The sequence below is a fragment of the Enoplosus armatus genome, chromosome 1, assembly GCF_043641665.1.
Source record: "Enoplosus armatus isolate fEnoArm2 chromosome 1, fEnoArm2.hap1, whole genome shotgun sequence".
Lineage (NCBI taxonomy): Eukaryota > Metazoa > Chordata > Actinopteri > Centrarchiformes > Enoplosidae > Enoplosus > Enoplosus armatus.
In genome coordinates this window covers 4512340-4534215 of record NC_092180.1, presented here as the reverse complement: position 1 = coordinate 4534215, position 21876 = coordinate 4512340, and the positions used below count along the sequence as shown (strand labels likewise).

Below are 21876 nucleotides of genomic sequence, written 5' to 3'. Positions count from 1 at the left end.
TAAACATTAAAAACCCTGTAAGCCCTATCTGGTAGGTTATTGGTGTGATGTGATGTGTCACAGATCTAATGATACGGGCCACAGAGGGCGTGCTCACGCCCACGACAGAGCTGACAGCTCTTTATCACAAGCCATCAGACTGAGTGCAGTTTGATTACAGTAAATAAGGATGAAACGCAGAGAGATAAAGCCCATCCATCTGGGGGAGAGCCATCAGCTGTCACTTAAAGAACAGTAATGCAGAGCCCTGACGCAAAATCCAGCCAGAAGAATATTAGATATTGGTTAGAGTTATGAACTTCCCTTTTGATTTCCTCCAGGGGCGGCAACATTTGCATGTTGTATCTGAAACACACACCAAACAACGTGCACAGTGAGGCTATGAAGCCAGTGTAGAACCAGTTAAAGAGTTAAAGTGTGTGTGCACATGTTTGTGTGGTAAGAAATGAGATTAGCACCATAAGTGATGGTACTTGAACTGACTGAATTAGAATTTGCTGTGCTCATATTGGGCTGCTGAATGAAACAAAAAAAGACAGTGATTGCTATTGTATTTTAGGGGAATAGTTTGACATTTTGGGAAATACATGCGTTTGTTTTTTTGACTATGAGTCAAGAAGATTGATTGTGCATTCGAGACTGGAAGCAAGGGGAAACAGCTAGCATGGCTCCGTCCAACGTGAAAAGACATGCTTACAAACCACTCTAAAGCTGCCTTAATTACATGATGTATCTTGTTTGTTTATCCTATGCATGATCAGAAAAAGTAAAAATAGCAATTTGTTGTTTCAGGGAGTTACATGTTGGAATTATTTCCAGTGACTGAGTGCAGTATCCCAAAGTCTTGACGTCACATAGAGGTTACCAAGAGTGGTACTGTACAGAGACCAAAACCTGAGCACCAACTTTACCTGGTCATAGCCAGAAATGCTGCATCGAAGTACTGGGTAGTTTAACTGTTTGTCAAGAAATAACTCCAACATGTAATTCCCCCTTAAAATAACAAATCATGTGACAAACCAACAAGGTACATTTTATGATTTTAGTACTAGTTTTCAATCACCACTGCGCCCAATTCCAGTATATATAGCAAAGATAGACTTTGACTGTGCTTTACCAACTTGTACATTCATTGGTTACACAAAGCTCGTCATGTAGTCAGCGAACATTAAGACTTTTAAATTGGAAAATATTCTGATGAAACCACTTCAAGCCACCAAAACAATTAGGCTGCAGCGATATTTCTTGCTACCGTTTTGCAGTAAACTGTGTATGTCTCCAAGGTGTTTCTGCCGTCTCTAAAAAACCTTTTCATTCTCAATGTTTGTTTCGCAGCATTGTCAGCAAGCCCCAAATGTTTATCCATTTTTTTCCACTTGGTAACAGTTGCTGTTTATTGTTACCATGGAAACACAGCTCTTACTTCTGAGATAGCCTCTTGTAAAATTAGTCACTCTGTATCTCTCCATCTACCTCATACAAGGCTACACAAAGAGCAAATGCAAAAGTGGCCAAACTTATCAGCACAGTACTGTATCTTTGTGTTCAAAAAGAAGCTGGTGTCAATTTTCTGACTGAAAGATGGTTATTGAAAATGCATTTTGTATTAAGTAAATGCCAGTTGAAAATAGAACAGCAACAAGTACAATCTAACTATAATCACATTAAATTCCAACCAGTAACTTACATATACATTTTTAAAGAAAAGCGTTTTTAAATTCAGAGATTTAATATAAACTCAAAAAATTCAAATGTGCTGCTCAACTTCAGTCCCTGTGGGCACTAATCTCTTTCCATACTGTGAGGATGTGAGCATTTGTGTGTCTGTGTGTGTGCATGTGTTTTGTGAACAACTCTCTAGGCTGAGATCCTATCCATAATCTGCTCCACCCCCCCACAGCTCTACACAATCCTCCTCTGCTGTGGGCAGGTTTTAACACCACAGCTGGCACCACAGTGCTTCAAACCGCTCACACTGTACACATACAGCATGAATCCACACACACACACACACACATATATATAAAGAACGCAAACCTGCACAAGGGAAATAGGTGGAATTGAGATGTGAGCTAATTTAGTGGAGCGCTGAGTGCTTTGAGGTGCCGTATCAGTATCTGTCAGGCCTCCGGTAGGCCCACTGCTGGGAGGGTGGCTCACTCTGAGGGACCACGCAACTGTACAGCCGGGGCCCCTGTAGAGATCCAGGAGAGCTTGAACAGAGAGCTCCCCCCTCCCAACTCAGCCAAGCTTAATTACCTCCTCACTCTCCTTGTACCACTCCGCCTGACAAACAGCCGATCTCTGGATCAGAGAATGGGACGGCACCAGCCAGCCAGCCTCCATCCTGTCATCAGCACCGCTTACACAGCTATTTATCTCAATTAGCCATGCTCTGCATACTTGAAAAATATGATGGGATAAGGCTGCGATAACGGCGTCCGTTAGTACTGTCCCCCTGATATTTGTAATAAATAATCCCTTCAGAGCTCTAAACTACCATGTCGTTAAACGACGAATAAAGCAACAGATCGGCAAATAACCTCATCATCACGCAGTCATGTTTATGGCAGGCTCCTTCATCATTCTCTCACAGCCACAAGCTGACAGCCACCACCATTGTTTACCTCTGCATGAGCCCTGCTGCATGTCTTTCTCCTTTAAAAGAGAGAGGGAGGTGAGGAAAAAAGAAAAAAAAAAAAAAACGATGGCGGTGGAGCAAACAAGTGGTGCAGCGTGGGCAGCATGCAGAGCAGAGCAGGGAGATACGATCAGGACAGGACATACAGGGAGGAGACACACGGAGAGATAATTCAGCCAAAGGTCACCCAAGGGCGACTCGCTTCTCTCCTAGAATACATCTCTGTCACATCCCAGTGGCACCACAGCAAACACCTGCAACGGTCATGTATGACATGTTACATATGCGTGTGTGCACAGCTTTGACATAAACAACATTGCTTAGGGACCAAGATATGAGAATGGCCAAGATGCATAACTCATTCTGTACTTAGTCTGTAGCTGTAATAAATGCCGTTCCTCCTTTGCAATGTTTCAATCCTGCAGCTGCTTCACAGTAAAGAAAGAAAACCTGACGTGCAAACAATGAAGCAAGGAGGTGCTTCTGGAAGGCTTTTACTGTGAAGCAGCTGCAGTCAGAGGATGTAATCAGAAGTGTTTGAGTGGCTCTAAATGCTGCACTGCTGCTTAATAAAAACATGTAAGTAACTTTTTGTTGCCAGAGTAGGGTATTGTTAAGTGCATAAAAATGTTCCTGTTTACACCACCAAACTCATTATGGGAATTCTTGTGCAAAAACATAAAAACAAATTAACCACTAATGGAAATAAGAAAAAGAAACATGCAGGAGTCAAATTTCATGAAAGTCTTTCCATGAAAAGTCTCTTAGAACATGTCTAGTGCCATTCACATGCAAAATGACAGCTTTTCTATGTAGGCTGGTAAGCTACAGAAAGACACGTAGCGAGTGAAATTCACTATGAATGCCTCTATTGAAAATATCTGTTGACCAAAGTGTCATTGAGCAAGGCATTTTGACACGTGGAAAGACACAAACATGAGATGAAATTAGGGAACATAAAGAGGTAAAGAGTCAGAGAGATCCGATTTAACACTGGTAATGTGGATATGTAGAATATTCCTGTGTTATTTCATTACGCTATTGGGATGCTGTTACTGTGCCAAAAAGAAATTGTCTGGCTCTGATTTGCAGCATCACACGCATTCAACACAGTGATACTAAACTGTTCTTTTTTAATCTCATCTCATATTGCCATCAGAGTATCCAGGAAATGTATCATGAAATTGTATTTTCTCTATATCCTGCAGCTCTAGTCTACTGCAGCAGCGTCAGTATCTGAACACATTACAGCCCTGCCGGTGAAGAAACGTACTAATGCTTGTCTTAAAAAGGAAAGACATGGCAAGGCAAACAACACAAACAGTTCCCTCCCTCCCTTATCTGAGCAAATGGGGCATCAATTCACACAGAGACAAAGAAGAAAGGAGGCAACTCATCAAACACAGACGACTGGAAATGCAAACTAGCTGCTGCGTGTGGAACAATATCTCTATGTGTACTCTCAACATGTGTCGGGGACAGATTATTCACACGGGACTCCGTTTGGAGAGGAAGCTACCGAGTTTACTGACTCTGGCTGTGTTGGGGTTGATTATGAAGTCAGAAACGATGAATTATTAAAACAAATGGCACTCCAGATGTTTCCCCTGTCTTCATGACAAACGCTATCCTCTCTCAAGCATGGAGATGCGAGCTGAGCATAACACGAGCTTGAAAAATCTCTGTGGCCTTCCTCCTACTTGTGTGTGTGAGAGCGAGACAGTGTTTGGTGCGCTTTCCATTCTCTGGAGGTACTGTCACTGTGATACATTAGCAGCCCTCAGTCATTTGGCATTGTAAAGTTAAAGCTTTAGTGTTAATATACTGCCAGTGGGAGGCTGGAAGGTACTACATATCCTGCTCATATGAAAGTTATGTTGTTGTACTTTATTAGGTTCCATTCAGGCAGGTTTAATATTACGCACTAGCATCCATCACAGTAGCCAAAAGCTTTTCTGCTTTGTCCCGTAGAACTCCAGGTGCACACTGAGCTGATGAAACAGAGTGGAAATGCAGCTCCCAACAGACCAACAAGTGCACCGAAAAAACAGTACTGCACTGTAATTAATACTAGTGTAGGTGGAGAACAATCGCTGGCACATGCTCACTAAATAGGATTAAAATCACTCACCAGAGCATGCAATATCAAATTCACCTGACTTCTGGAGAAATAAAACCGTCTGAATGTTTTAGTCCACAAGGGGGACTTCATCCTCAGCCTTCAACCAATCCTAAATATTTAGAGCCACAGTTCAGCATCCAGAGTGAGGTTCTGAAGCCAATGCCTTGCTCCATGGCAGAGTATTCTTAACACCAAATGGCATTTTTCCATGAGATGAGATGTAAGCAATCATGATTAGGGCCTATATGCCTTTTTGGTTAGGAGGAAACGAGAGATCTCGGAGGAACCCAGTCAGGACCTTCTTCCTTTCAGGCAACACTGCTGCTAACTAGTGAGGTTAACTGGTCTTGATTTTTTTTTATTACATTATCTAGATAATATTTTGCTTGTTGGAGGGGATAAGCTGCAGTGCATAGTCATAAGAATTTGAAGAATGTCTGGATTCACATGCTATAGAATAAAACAGATTTTCTTCTTGTAAATATCACAAGAATTCAGAAATGTTCATGTTCAGAAAAGATGAGCATATACCTCTCTTTCATATTCATACATCTAGGTGTGAAGGCTGCTTGAGGAGCAAACAACAAGCCAAATTCATTTAGAAACAGGACTGAATAAGCCCCCGCTGTTTCCATCAAAGCCCCTCTCACTTTTCAGCTCTCTGTCTTGCCTCAGAGACACAACTGTAAGACATGAAAAGCTTGCAGTCAAGAAGAGCAGCAGCATCTCTAACTGTGTTTTGCTATGCCTCTTCCTCCTCTAACCCTGACTAAAACAAAATGACGGCTCGCCTTGTGATGCAGTCAGCGCTCACATTTTTAATTTTTAAACCCAATGTCCTTTGATCCTTCACTGGAGAGTTTTATGTTTGCTGCTTCCAAGTGCTGGAGCTTTAAACACGGTAGCAGGTACAGTACAGTATGCATGCTGTTACGAACAACCAAATTATGTTAGTTCTGACCAGCCAATAAAGTCTCAGACCTTCTGTCACTAAACAAGTAACAAGCAAACACTTTGTCCTCCTCAAATGTTGTAGACAGACTGAAAGCACTCAGCAACAAAATACGCCATCCTTCAATATTTCTTCTAAATATAACCAGTAGTCCAACACTTTCTAAGTTCCAAATTTTGACATGAAATTACAGTTATTGTGCCAAAATGTATCATCGTCACGCCAATCTTGTCTGAGATCCTCCGAGTTCCAAAATTGGAACTTTAATTACAGCCCACTTGTCAGACCAAGTTTCTGTATATCTGAAATGCTGGAAAACGTGTTTGTTTAAATGAAGTAAATTTAAATCTACAGTATGATTAGGTTCATAATTTAAAATATGCTGTGTCCCAGAATGAAATCAACATTCTTACTGAGGTTTTGCAAGTTACTAGTTTAGTTCAAAGAGAATGTGTTTTATGAAACTGAATGGATTCAGTATAAAAACCAAATTATGAATGCTGCTTATGAATGCTTCTTTAGTGCTACATGGACTGATGACTTCAGACGATGCTGATGTTTCCAAGATAAACAGATGTATACGTCCATATTCATATATAACCACACAGAACACCTGTTCATCCAATCAGCTTGACCTGTGGGACATTCATGTCTGTTTCGCATTTATCTTGCAAATGATTTTCCTGGAAAATGACACATGAATGCAAGACTGCTTAGCAAACAGTCCAGAAATTCCAAATGCACCAACTCCAGTCACAATATTGGAAGCTAATTGGTCGACAGCAGCTCCTCAAATGAATATCCTCTTGCATGGCTAAAGCAGCCACAGCCTCTCTCCGCTGCATTTCTTCAGCCGTATACTCTGGCTCGAACAAATACAGCTGAATATCAGAAAACACTGTAAAATGTATCCTCGTACGTAACATCTTCCGCACTTATTTTCTGGGATGCCATTTTCGCTGTTGGAAACGTAGCTAGTTTGCAATACAAGTGAGCAAGCCTGTAGTTCGCCCCCAACTACATCACTGCAAACGTCAAATGACAGCACTGCTGCCGGTAGAACAACAGATTTTACAGCTGCGCCCCAAAGACACTACAGGCTTTCTTCACACTATATCCCTAAGAGACAAGATAGATAGAGATAAGGTTGAAAATCAGCGAAATGGTCCTTTAAGTAAAAGTGTTTTATTACAAGTCAAAGTCCTGAATTCAACACTGTACCTAGATAAACGAATATGATGTTGCACTGACCTCTACCTGGTAAATTAATAATGAATGATAGAGCCTATCGGGGCTGATCCAGGCATATTTCCATGGATCAGTATCTGCTAAAATGCAGTCAAATTTCTTTCTTTACTGTACTCTATGTTTAGTAGTGCACAAAACAATTAGGTTGCGGCTTTCACAGGTTAAAATTACAAACGTCACTGGCAGCAGTATCAGTCGTATCAGCTGTTACTAATCAATGTTAATTCCAAGAGTCACTTGATGACAAGCCAAAGTGCTCTCTGCATCTGGTGTCTGTTCTCCTCAAAGATAGTTTGTGAGTGAAGAACCTCCACTTTGTAACACCACTGCACAATCACGAGTGGTCTCAGTGTTTTTGTAGGTCCAAGAACTCCAACAGAGTGATACGTCTACTCTCTGGCTGATCACCTTCAGTTAAAACTTTCATTTATATCCGATTAATAATTTAATCTCATATATTTAATAGTTTTAAACCAGGACCTTCAGTATTTAGATTAAGTAGATGGTGACAAATTAGGTGTAGGCTACAGCTGTTATTTTAATGTATCAGATATATATTTTATCAACATTTAGGTAACTATAAGTATCGGATCACACTCTGTATCAGCAGATACACCATATTAAAAAGCACTCTGATTAGGATCAGGGTTGTATGTCCAAAGTTGAAGCGCCTCTGACTAATGGAAGAGCAGCATTTACACACCTTAACATTTGCTTGAAAACTTTACATGAGAGTTGAAATAGAAGCAGTGTATTTATCTAGCAAATCTATGGCAGTTTCGGGACATACAGCGGAGGAGTGGATTACATTGCAGTGAGTGGTTTGAGACATTTCTCAGGATATATTTTTCTCTGCTGTGAAAATTGGTCACCATGAATTCAAGCTGACCACAGCCTCTGAACTCTGTGAAGGAGCAAACTAGAAACTTTTTAAAGACCTTGTGAAATGGGAACCTGAACTGAAAACAGTTAACCTCATGCTGCACAATAAAGCACAACACCCATTGGTTTACAGTTTTGATTGTTCCTCACTGTGTTATATTCTGCCTTGCCATCTTGTTCCGACAGGATCCTGTTTGACATTAAGAAGGTAGACATACTATTTTATATTTCATGGGACCTTAAATGCCACATTTCAAGCCTACAGGGGGGTTGTGTTTGATAATTAAAATAGATTTTGACTTTCAGTGCAGAACTTCCGTAAATGTAGTTATTTCACAGCTCTGAAGGACAGATGAAAATGCAAAACATTCAATATGAATTTGAAACCAAATTAGTTCTTCTAATTGTGCTTCTTCAAAACTTTCCTTTCAGTCTAGATCCGAATCAACATTGCTGGCCTATTGCAGCCGTTTCTAGTGAGGACGCATTGTGTATGTGCTGTAAATGTTGCATTACAGCTTGCTAGCAGCGGACTCTACAAGCCGCCCCAAAATATCAGCCTTGCCCTTCTCAGAATGGTATCATGGGTGGTGGCATCAATAAATTACAACAGGTTCCGTCGTCCCTGATGTCTCTGAGTGTATTAAGAGATGCTGATGTGATGGAGCTAAAAGTAGGAGAGGGAAGCAAAGAGAAAAAACAGTGGTAGTACCTCTTATTTATTTCATGGGAAAACCAAAAATATCTTTTTTTATATGAAACCGCATCTCAAGCAAACTGCAGTGTCTGTTTTCTGTTATTGTGTCTCTTTAATTAAATTGATATGTAGTTACCATATTAATTTGAGGATAAAAATCCCTTTACAATCACTGGTTTTATGGGTCTACCGATATCAACACGAAATTCGGACATTTTCCAACAGAATCAGCATTTTTGCCCCCATAGCAGCAGGAAGAATGGCAAACATCTGAACATCCAACACTTTGGTCCAGAGCAAAATGTCCGTCATCAGGATATTGAGTGTCTCCAGAGGACGACTCTTAATTTTTTGATGATGTCCCTGACCTTTCCTTTAGCACCACCATCAGGTTAAAAGTTCACGTTCTATGTGCAAAATATCAAAATCTAATATGTAGATCGCCACAACATTTTCTAGATTGGTAAAGTCAATATTGTCCGGAGATTTTAGATAGCTCCATTCGTATATATTGGTATGCTAACCAAAAAGTAATAATAATTGTAGAGTATAAATGCCACATATATGTTTGAGATCATTTAGAAACTGTAATGACATAACACAGTTTGTCCATCAGAGAGCACTGAGGACAACAGGGTCCAAGGACAGAGGGTGTCGTATGCTGCACAGATTGTAAAGTCCAATGAGGCAAATTTGTGATATTGGGCTATATAGATAAAAATTGACTAGACAACTTTATTTTTTTTCACTCAATGCATATCTTGGCCACAATTGTTCGATTATCAAATGCACAGTATCCAAAAACATTTTTTTGTTTAAATTATGTGTCTGCTATGTTGAAATACAACATAGTATCGGCTGATCAGTATTGCTCTCAAACATTGCGGCCTCAGAAATCCAGATCTAATGACATTATCGGGGCACATTCTCCCCAGAAGCTGAATCTTTTCTCCAGCACCACCACCAGGACAAACTTCCAACTCTGCACACAAGATAACTTATAATGCTGAGGTTTTCAAAGTCTGACACTGTGGGCCTCCCCTCAGGAAAAAAAACAAGAAAACAGCGCCCACTGCAACTTTCACTCATTTTTGTTTAGAGAAATAGTATTTAATGACATCCCATCCTTTTTAAACAGCACCCACCACTAAACACGTATATACGCGCACACACCCCTTAAGCTAAGAACGACACCATGACTATCATGGACACTAAGGAGCATAAAAGCATGCTGCATTAGTCTGACAACCACTAAATGTTAGCTAATGTCTCACAAATCCATACCTGTCAACCTCACTGTAATGGAACCAGGGAGAAGTGTGAGTTGTGAGCAACTGCCCCCTGTTTGAAACCGAGACCCAGCAGTTGTGAAATTTTCTCAACCCCCAAAGGCATGTGAAGTTTCATTTGCACTTTAAACGTGGAAATCTTCCAGATTGGTCTGGCAAGACGTTCACATGGCAACAGCGATATGCTCAGCGTGTGCTCCTGCATGTTACAGGCTTTAGCTTGAGTTTAAAGGTTGTCAGTGACACCTTTTGCCTTGAAGCTGCATCTTGTGATACGGTAAATTACCAGCAACGTGCAGCCATGATGCCGTCAGACTCGTCTCTGTAACTAGCTTGTTGGTGTTGACAGTTAATCCATGAAGTACCGTGACCACATCGGGGGAGATGAGCCCAGTGCTGCTAAATCCCACCATGCTTTCCCAGATCAGTTGTACCGTTTTTTGGTTTTTAAATGGGTAAGGATATATCATCAAGAATCTTTATTTATATTTATGCTTTTGAAGAGTACAGACTGTACAGCTTTTTCAACAAACATGTCCCAAATTCAAAACTCTGTTGTTTCTTTCTATTGGTGATGAAGTTTTAGGTGCTGGTATAGAATGCATCTCCTGCTTCATGTCCAAGTGGTACCAAAATGTCATTAGCTGTAATTAGTCGTAACGAAACAAATTCCAATTCCAATCTATGATAGGTTATAAAGCCACCAGAGTGAGAGTGAATGCAATTACAGTGTGACTGTGATACCATCAAAACAAAGACAATGGCTCCAGGCAGGACAAAACAGGACTAATTATATCAGGCTTCTGATGGAGATAGGAAGGTGCTGAAGGCTCTTTCTTGAACCTTCCACTAACAGTTTGAGACAGCGATAAATAGACAGAGTTTAATTGCCCCTCGCTGAGGTTACTGTGCTAGTTTCCAGTCATGCAGCCGAGGATTTAAAGATGAGCATGTCGTATTGTAGATGACATTTCTCTGTGTGTGATAATGAGCCAGACTTTAGAGAGAGCTTTGTGTGTATGATAATGCACCATTGCAACTATTTTCCAGACGGTCAACTTTAAACTTGCATTGTTTGTAAGAGAAAAATCTGAGGGCGCTGCAAAATATAAACAGAACAGCACCGTTTGCTGCTGTCTAACTCGTAAAAATAGAATAAAGGAATCGTTAAAAGGAGCCTGCAATCCAGCCTCCTTCTGTGCAGTGTACTCTGTAGGGAGCTGCAATATGTGGTGTTATTATTAAAGCTGTAACTATTTACTGTGCATGTGTATATGTGTGTGTGTATACTGCACACCAGGATAAGCTGTATGAGTCAGACGTGCAATTTCTACAACCACATGTCTTACAGTGATTAGAACTAACTTTAGACAGAGTGCATTCTTAAAAAACAGTTTTAATTAATTACCTGATGACGCTCAGGAAGGCAGAATAGACAAGATGGAGGAAAGTCTTTACTGTGCTAGTTATTGTTTACTCATTGTGTAGTCAACATGTGTGTTAAATTATGGCTACGAGCCTATTTTAAGCTGAGTTTGAGTCATGTGGTAAATTCAGTGTGCGACCGACTGTGAAATATGGTCACAATCTACCCTTCTGTTCCTGAGTTGTGTTGTTGAATAATGGTCAAAAAAGGACATTTAGGACATTATGCTGTCGCAGTGAAGTTGACTTTTGACCTTTTGTGAAAAAAATGTCATCACTTCATTGTTGTATCTATTAAACTATGTGTGAAATTGTAAAGAATACTACACTATTACATATATCAAAGTTGAGGCCAAATTACAAATGACGTCAAATGCTTTGCTGCCAATAGAAAATGTAAATGTTATGTGCTTAAACTCTTGACTAGTTCCTCAAAGACTGTATCCTGTACTGTATATGTCCGCTTAATATGAGAAATTAATAGTTATTTTATTTATTTATTGTTTATCATTAATTCACTAGATTCCCGATGTTGATATTTGCTAACACGCAAAAGTAGCACTAAACACAAACACAAAATGGCAACCAACTAAAGTGTTCGACAAAATGAAAACCTGACGTGATGATGGCACTATAAAAGGAAAAGTCAGAGGATCACTGAAGTTCAACATGTCACTTTGAAACACAAATGTCAGGGGATCACCCAGGTCATTTGGATTCTTCCTCAAGGGACCACAGATATCTGTACAACATTTCTTTGTAATCCTTCCAATAGTTGTTGAGGTATTTCAGTCTGGATTGTAGTGATGGACTGAATTTTTTAATTTTAATATTTAGCAGAAGTTAACCTAATAAATCAGCAGTGGAGTAGTACAGCAAAGTCCCTATGTATGTATATAGGAATTCAACATTTCTGACTACTAGTGGCACTATCGAGTGACGAGTGGGCTGAAAGCAACACATCAAGGGCACCGATCTTCATCGGGATTGCTTTATTTTTCTACAACAAAAAAATGTGCCATCAGAATAATTTAAAAGATCCATAAAAATTCCACACAAAGGGCCTTTAAAAACCTCATCAGATGGTAATAGAGGGAGATAATTCTACAATGTGGGTCCAAAACTGCAGAAGACAGCTTCACTAAAGGGCTTCAATGCCAGAAATAGATCCTTTACAGTAAATCCTCCTATTGATCCTGGTCCCAGGAGACCATGGTGCTCTGGACCAATTATATGGACTTTAGGTCTGGGTGTGCCAGATGAGATCATGTTTCCCACACCCAACTGAAGGTACTTGTGTCCTACCATTGTTCCTCTATGCTGCCTTTAATTTGACAGAAGGGGGGCAATAGAGACACGTCTGTCCCTTTAAAAGATATCACCCTCATGTACGATGAATAATTCAGATGGAATAATTCCACCGAGGTTCCTGTGAGGTGGGACCAGTGTCTCGCCTCCTCCAGCAGTAGGACAGCCAGGAAGCTCATACATAAAAGATGAAAGGTTTGATAGCCTCCATTGGATTCAGCGGCTGGGATTTTGCGCCGTAGACTTCGAGTCGTAGCCTGGCTTAGCTGCAGCCTGTGAACTGCCCACAGCCTCTCGGGCCTGCCTGCATGGGGCTCTCTCTGTAATATCTGTGACATATGCAACCCAGCTCCGCTCTGCAGTCAGAGGGGGGGGGGGGAGGTATAAATAGCAACAACATGGATACAGGAGAGAATGAGATCTCACTGAAACCTCTCAGTTTCAAACCAGTTCACTCCAAACCTGCCAGAATGGTGCAATGAAAATAGAATCATTGTTTAGGTCACGTTGTGCTGCTGCCGTATTTGTGTTTATCAGGGTTTCTAAAATGTGTCATCACCTATTGCTCCTTCTTAAACAATCTACTGTCTAATTTCACAGCAGCATCTGCAATTGGGGGCTAAATTCAGCTCTTTAATTTGCCATTTTCCTTTTCCATTTTGTTACATGCAGCTGAGTCTCATCTCCACCATGAGACCCCAGACAGATCCGTTCGAGTGGAGCCAAACCTTCTGCCTGCTCAATCGCCTGACACAAACATGATAACATTTCACTGGAGCACATGAAAGATTGGCATATTTTGACTTTCTAAAACAGGAGTAGCGTGCACAGCACTGATATGCTCAAAAGAAAGGAAACCTGCGGTGAGACGTGGATTTATCGGCCCGTCTTGTTAACCTTCTACCCTCCTTGGTTACCCCGAGGGTAAATCTGCAATACTAAAAAGACATAAAGGCCAAACATTTTGGTTCAAGGCATTTGTCTTTTGATTAACCGTCAAGAAAATCTAGCTGTGGAGAGACTGATATAACTAGCCATCAATTCAATCATGAACTCCACTGCTACTGCTGAGTCGATGGATTCAATCCCTGTTAGTACCAAAATGGACCATTGAGCGCTCATATTGATTTATATATATAGTGGCTCTGGGTTGACAAGAAATCTGTCAGCGGATGATTTGATGGAGGCTAAAACACTATTAAATCTATTAAGAGAAAACTCATACAGTAGCATTGAAGATGCAACAAAACCATTAAGAGCAATAAGGCATAAAGCTGCAGCTTCAGTTGATATGTTCATCATTTGGATTCCAGATTTGATTTTCTAGCAAAAGAGCACATCAATTACACAGTGCTTTGCAGCTGATTTACAGAGCAGAACTGTTATGCAGAAATTAATTCAACTGTACGCCCAACCAGCACCAGGACTACCCAACGCTTTCCATCATCATCGAGCAGAAGTCACCCAAACACTTAAGTGGCACCTCAAATTGCAACCATTAATGTTCTTTAGTTTTCATATAGGTGATGCCGACAGATGCCGACACGAGTACTGAAGAACATAACATTTTCTTCATTTTAGTGTCTCATAAACTTTGGCACTTGGCGTAAATTGAGCGCTGCAGATTTGTGATTCCTGAAGTCGAGGCTTGATGTCAGCCATGTGCAATGCAATGTCAGTTATTTAGAAGCCATAGTATGAATTCAAGAGGGGAGATAGAGGGGTATGACATGCAATTAATGTCCCCCGTTGGGTATCGAACCATCAACGCTGCGGTTATGTTGTATGTGCCATCAATATTAGGCTACTGGGGCTCCCCAAATTTACTCATTTTTGACCCTCTGGTGGCCAACCATAGTCTTATGGTCAAGGATTGCCTAACCCCATCTTTCAAGTCCTAGCTCACCGCTCACCTATATAATGAATGGATCCTTGGGGCAAGGGTGAGATGTCAATGGATTTTCACACAAGTCTGCAAGTTCTTGAGACATCTAGTGGACAGGTACACGGGCAGACAGTCAGGAACCTGTTGATTAAGTGTTACATGTAGAATTTACAAGCCAATTAGTGTTGAATTATTACTTTAAACCTGTGGTAAAATATCCCTACAACACACAAAAACCAGACATCGTGAGCTGTTCCACACACACAGCATCTGGTGAGGTATCCGATCAGACTTGTAACTACACACTCCCTGATGGTCGGGAGTTGACAGAGATGAAAACATACACCATTACAGATAATTAGGGGCTCTTCTATTCAGTGTATTGAGGGACAGTAATCATTGTAATCAGTGGTAATCGCCATGCCCTGCCTCAATTCAGGCTTAAAAACTTCAGGGAATCATTTCTCCCATCTGCAATTAGAGACAATCATTATTACAATTCTAGACACTTATGTAGTCTAGACTGATGTATTGTTTCAAGGGACCTTCATCTGCATGTATCATCTATGGCTTTCTTTAGGTCAATCTTGGATCCTTTTCTGCTGTCATGTTATTTAGTGTTGATTTACACCCTTCATCTCATCTATTTGTATTTCATGTTGACATTTCCTGTTATACCATTCCCATATTGCCTTTGGACAACTGCGGAAGAGGTGGTGAGAACCTGCTGCATTCACTTCAGGGTTTTATGTGCAAGTGGAGAGAGAGATAGTTATCACTGTTAGCTCGCTGAGAAAAAGTGAGAACTGCCTCTCGCTCAAAACCCAACCTGGTTTCGGGTCGAGTGTAGAAATTGGTATCAGTTTCTCTTTCTGATGATCTGATTGGTGCAACTTTTAATACTTTTCTGGTGTTAATGTTTTAGGATGGATTCTTTTTAATTAACCAGAGAAGTGATGAGCACAGAACTGTAGACCGTCAGCCCCTCCGCCTGCTTTAGACCTGATGGTATGATCTCTGCCTCTCATCAAACGCGATTGGTCACAACGTTCAGTACGTTCAGGTGAAAGAGAAAAGATGGAGCGCATTAACGGGATAAAAGCTCTGGAAGAAAGTGTAGCTAAATGCTGCAAAAACAAAAGCACATGCTAACAGGGCCGGTCATAATATCAAAACTACCTTTCCCGTGTTGATTCCATGTTTTAAAAATCTAATAAATTGCATCAACGTTTAATCAGGCTATGTAGAAAAGCAGGAGGTGCGTCTGCATGGAACTATTAAAAGTAAATGAATAAAGCTGTTTTCTGTCAGGTGGAAGTCCCTCCAGTTACTCAGAGCTCCCAGAGCATCATGATGACCAACAGAAGTCCAGTCAGAGTTCTGAGGAAATGCCAGGTGCACAACACTCCCAAAATACACACTGTACTGTATGATGTTAATAAAGTGCTGGCTGCAAGGTCCCTTGTTTGAGAAACATTTTTCACATTTTCAACAGTGAGCAATTGCAGAAATTGAGTGATTTAGCAGTGAGTTAGCAATTTTGCTGTTTATAACACACCTATTTCAGCTTTCAAAGTAAATAGCCCAACGGAGGAGGCAGCTGCAGCCACTTCTGAACTGCAGGGTGTCTACATGTACAAGCAAGTTAGATTTAAGACTTTTTAAAGGCATTTTAATGCCACCGTTGAATTACATTTGAGGCCAATTTTGAAATAGAAATAAACATCAACTGTGAAAACGGAAAAGGCGTACTCTTCTGAGTAAAAGACCTCTACATTACCACTCTGCTCTGTGAGGCGTAGTGGAAAATCTGAAATGCTCTGAAATGTTTACTAAAATCGACAGTGTAACTGGACAATCACCAGTTTGCATTTTCAGCTGAGGAGAATTAAAGTAATCGCGTTCTAAACTAAGAACTGATTTCCTGACAATCATCCAGATCATAGTTTTACTGATGCTAACCCTGTGAATTCACCATTCAAGAACCAGATCTTAGACCTGTTTTTTTAGGGGAGTTTTTCCTGATCTGATTCGAGGGTCTAAGGATAGAGGGTGCCGTATGCTGTACAGGTGGTAAAGGCCCCCTGGGGAAAAGACTTGAAAATAATTAGCATAATTTATTTGACCAGAAGACAGTCATTTTGATTGTCACAGTAAGGGGCACAAGTCCCAATTTGCCAGAGAAAGCACAATTTCTAAAAAGGTTAGATTCAGCTTTCAGTAGTTTAAATAAAGTAATAAAGTAAATCCTGTATAACTGGTAGGCTTTTCACATGAAGCAGGATTTGGTGACTCATAGAGGGTAGCAACGGTCCGCTGACTCTGTTTGATACAAGTTGTTCTTCATCTAGATTTGGACACTTTTTCAGTTCTTTTTTATCTGCCGGAGAAATGTTAAAAATACCTTTTTACAGTTTGGACAAACTTTAAACCCTTGACACACCATCAAGGTAAGCAATGTCTTTTTACAGTTTCAACACTGATGCAAAACTCTTTGCTGAATCATAGGCTCTTATAACTGTTGCTCACACACACTGCGGGTATCCCACCCACATGGAAATGCAGCATCATTTAAGACAGAATTTCTACGTATGGAAATAATAATTTCACTCTTGTCAACTACAATTTGATTGTCATCAACATCTAAAGTATGCCTTCCAGAAATTACATGATTGAAGGACTCATTTTGGGAAATACACTTATTCCCTTATTCCTTTTTCCCTTTCAAGGCAACCTCGATACCACTCGCATACTGTATCTGTCCATTCAACATAAAGCTGGAGCCAGAATATGGTTAAGTTAGCTTAGCATAAAGACGGGTAACAGGGGACACAGCTAGCCTGTGCAAAGGTTAAAATAAATCTGCCAATCAGCCACTGTAAAGCTCACTGATTAATACCTTACAGTTGTTTTTCAAATGTGTACAAACACATAAATATGAAAACAACAACTTGTGGTTAACACATACAGTAACGCCCCGTAAAAGTTGTTACAAAACTTGTTTTTACACTTCGGTTGCTGTACGAATAAAACAAACAATATACAACATGTTAATTAGTGAGCTTCTCCAGACTGTAGCTTTATATTATACTGACACATATCAGCGTGGCATCACAAGAAAGCAAATAACCACACTGGCTCCATCACCACATCCGGGATCAAGCACTAGACGGGCGGACCATGTTCCACAGCGCCAGAATGCCGGACTCAGGCAAGACGAGGGGAGACGGACTCCAAACTATGTTTACATCAATAATGCTTGGTGCTCAAACGTAGTTAAAGTCAATGGTTCCCAGATGCTTTTCACAGTTTTTTGGTTCTATGTTAAAATGCCGTCAATATTATCAACATATTATTATATATTGTTATTACAAATTAAAATATCGTATTGCAGAATCAAAATTTAAAATATTTTTATTTATGTTCTATGTGTCTGTAGCATGAAGGGGCTACAACTTGTATTTCATTGCACAACCCCATGTTGTAAAATAACAAATTAATGACCTTGATTCCTTGAGTGTTGTATTTTACACTTCTCAAACTGCCTCAGCAACATCTACATCAGTGAATGATTTCCTACATTGTATGGTTGTTAATCTGTGCAAAGTGTCACAACTACATAAAACCCCTTCTCTTATTCTGAGGGACTGACACCTAAACCTGACATCCGAAGTTGATGTTTTAAAAATGTTAGACATTTTTCCTGCAATTAAATTCCATTGTAGTTTGCTGGACATGCTTTGGCCAATTATTCACAGGGATAACAACAAATATGCATTTAAAACAAAGATGGGCCCAGAAAAGCAATGTGCACCAGCTATCGCTCTTTATTGAACAGCGGTGAGGTGTTTCAGTGTGGATTTCTGCTTTAAATGAGGTTGGAAAAAAAGGTTTTGATGGGAATCGACAGGAAGGTTGATTAAACGTTAATTAAAGGACCATTTCAGTCCTTAAACCAGACTGCGGAGTTGTTGTCGCTAATAATTGGCCTAAAAGGCTGATAGCAGGCGTGTTTATAGAGCTCAGGGATATCAGGATCAAGGCTGCTTTGTTGTTAACATTTAACTGTTTAACATTAATGATTTTGAGTAAGAGAGTCAATGAAGAACAGAGGGATCTATACCGACCAGGCAGATTTACAGATAGCGGGGTCTCCAACATGCTGGACAAGTTTGGCTGTCTGTTCATCGTAACAGTGTCATTATAGTTCAAATAACCAGTAAATACTATTATAACAGACTCAGAGGTCTTTCTTTTGATGGTTTTGAATTGTTAGAATGTTATAATGACCCCAAACAAAGAGCAATCTCATGAAAATGAGTTGTGAAAAAAATAAGGGAATATTACTTGAAAACTGATGATCATACTTTGACTCTGGTCATGTGACAATTAGCCAAACCAAATTTCATTCAGCTCATGATTCAACACCTTCAAACACAATAAAGGCCGTCCAAATCTTCCAAACACAACTCACCGCTATCAAACTCTTTCATAGTCATGTCAGTAAAACATAATTCAGTACAAATACAGCAGCTTAGTATTCAAGTATTTCATCTATGTCATAACAAGTCTATAGCCTTGCAGGTCCTGTGAGGCTGCAACATCCATGACACCCCAGGAAATAAAATCGCTTGATGGATGAGAGAAGATCTTTATCCATGTGGCATTAAGGGAAAGGTCACGTTGTTACCTAAATCAAAAGGATTTGAGGACATCTCAGACTCAGCGACTCTAGCTCAGCTCTATACTTTCAGACTTGGTTGCTCAAAGGGTTTTGTTCAGCTTTCATAAATGTAACCTATAGTTCGGCCTGAAACAGACCCATGAAAAACCTACCCAAATATGACGGGTATTAATACATTTAAAAAAAGAAATACCAGATCCAAAAGAAATCCAAGGACAGTCAGACTCTGTTCAAACACTCCAGAGGACAATTAGACGCTATTCAAAATGAGGTCAACCCGAACACATCCAAATAGAGCGATGAACACAGAATCTGGCAGCAGCAGGATGTGGCACCAATTAAAGAGCAATCACAGTTGAAAGGAGTAACAATACATGTCATTTTCCACTACAATTCACATTTCACACTCCTGGCCTTGCAGAACTGATCACGACTATCATGCTAGTCGGCTTGGATCCACTTGAGTATTAGATATATTGACACACAGACCCAAAAAAACAGCTGCAATACAAGCGAGCTCTACCTGACCCAATTAGATTGAATATAATTTGGACATGGCCTGACTGAGGTCCCCAGGGAGGTAGCAGACATTAGGAACCAAGAGGACCTCTAGTTTCAGCCTTACCTTGTTATGTACATATGCCCTTAGGCTCAAAGTGTTCAGCTGATTAAAAGCAAAGTCAGAGAGTCCATTCTCTGGGAACCAACAATGTCTGCACCAAATTTCATGGTAATCCATCCAATAGTTGTTCACTTATTTCATAAAATGTCATATTTCCAAGAACTGAGCGCCCTTTTAGGAGTCTGATGAGGAAAGTCATGTATGATTGAAGCGCCAACATCTGTGTGAAGTTGAGCTATTTCACAGACCCAACAAGTATCCACCGGAGGATACCAAAATATAAACCTATAATCCCCATTAAAAGAATTTCAAATCTTAATCAACGTTGGGACAGAGGGGGGTCTGAGTAATGAGGTTGACAATCTGGGTTCTAATGTAGGATGAGAAACTAGGTCAGCCGCCTTCTGGACAAACTAACTTTATTCAATACATCACAGGAGTTCCCACAATGTAAGCAATCCTGTTGATGAAAAGTAAAAACTACAACAAATATGCAAATATCTTAGCAAATAGCTGAGCTTTGTACCCTGCTATCAGTGCAAATTGGGGGATTCTTTGTCTTTTTTTTTTTCAGCCTAAGGCTAGATCCCATCCAGATAAGGACCCTTGAGTGGAGGCTGCACTTGTCTGCCTTTCCTAACCTGGCTTTCATTAAGTACACTGGTGCATTATTCTGGTGAAAACGTAACAGAAGAGACGCTGAAATCTATTTTCTAATTCAAACCATCTGTTGTTTGTGAATCGCTGGCTAACTGGGAGACTGGAGAGACTGGTCCCAGAGTCCAGCCAAAGACTCTGCCAGATCCCTCTCTTTATCTCTCAGTGCAATCAATACTAATTGGAACACCACATTGCCCCTTTTTCCCTGTAATTTAACCAACATCACAATATGTTCCTCCACAATGTATGCAATCAAACAAATGAAATATGATATTGAGCTCAGTGCACAGCATGATTGCATTCAGCATACGTAAATCCTGAATAATCATTGACCCAATCAGCCACAGAGGCTCCAGCACAGCTTCTACTAGACGGGTAATCATGGACTGTTTGTCGCTGTAACCTATGACACCGTCAACTTCTCCACTTTTTTTTAAAAGAGCCTGTTAGTTGCTGCAACTTTGGCTGCAGTTGCTGTGCGGAGCCATCTGGGTTACAGGGCCATGAAACCAGCGCAAGGGTGGGCAAAGTGTTAAATAGGTCACAACACAAGCGTCCTCTCCAACACTCACAGGTCCAGTTTTCCCCACTGGATTAGCCTCCTGTTTCCCACACTATCTGGCTGCTGCACCTCGACCCTGGGAGTCTGGAAGCCGTAGGGAGAGCAGCTTGGAGTAGGAGTGTGTGTGGGCATGTGTGTGTGTGTGTGTGTGTGTGTGTGTGTGTGTGTCTATCAAGTAAAAAGTGAGGTTGTGTATCCTGTATGGCCTCCAGCCTTGAATCTTGGACAGCTTCACCTCTGCAGAGTCGGCCAAGCTACCCTGCCTTCATTCATACTGAGCCAATGGCACACCGAGCCAAGCACTCTAGAATATAAAACCACATGCATGCACACACACACACACACACACACACACAAACAAAACACTACCACTCTGCCGATATGAGTCTCAACACCCAATGCTGCTTATTTGGGATTCAAGCTGCTGGTGTTTGTGCCAGGATCTTTGAATTTGAATATTTTCATGCCAGAAAAGTAAAAAAGACTCAGTGTTTCTCCCCAACATTGTATTTCTGTCCAGGTTGGAGCAGCAATGGGCCATCACGGGACAATAAAACTCCCCAATGAGAATTTAATGTGAACCTCACGCATACTGTGTTTGAATATCGAGCTATTAAAAATGACACCTAAAATCGATAAAAGAAAGTTTCGAATGTGAGAATACATTTTTCATTGCAGGTTTTTCCAGGCAGTTTTCTCTGCACACAGCATCATCCTCTCTCTTCTCTCACTGTATCTCACTCTTTCCTCTTTCCTACTTCTGCTCTCTAACAATTCTGCCTGTGCTTAGAGCTGAGGGCAACAATATGCACCAAATATTGAGAGTCCTTTTTCAGAATGCAGAGAAGCAAGTGAGCAAAGCAAAGTTATCCTCTGACACTGGTGACACATCTCAAATC

General features: G+C 40.6%; 1 protein-coding gene across 1 annotated transcript in view; it reads right to left on the bottom strand.

Annotated features, from left to right (window-relative positions):
- LOC139282486 (protein kinase C-binding protein NELL1-like) overlaps positions 1–21876 on the bottom strand; it is a 203036-nt gene that overhangs the window by 180029 nt on the left and 1131 nt on the right. The gene's annotated exons all lie outside the window — the stretch shown is intronic.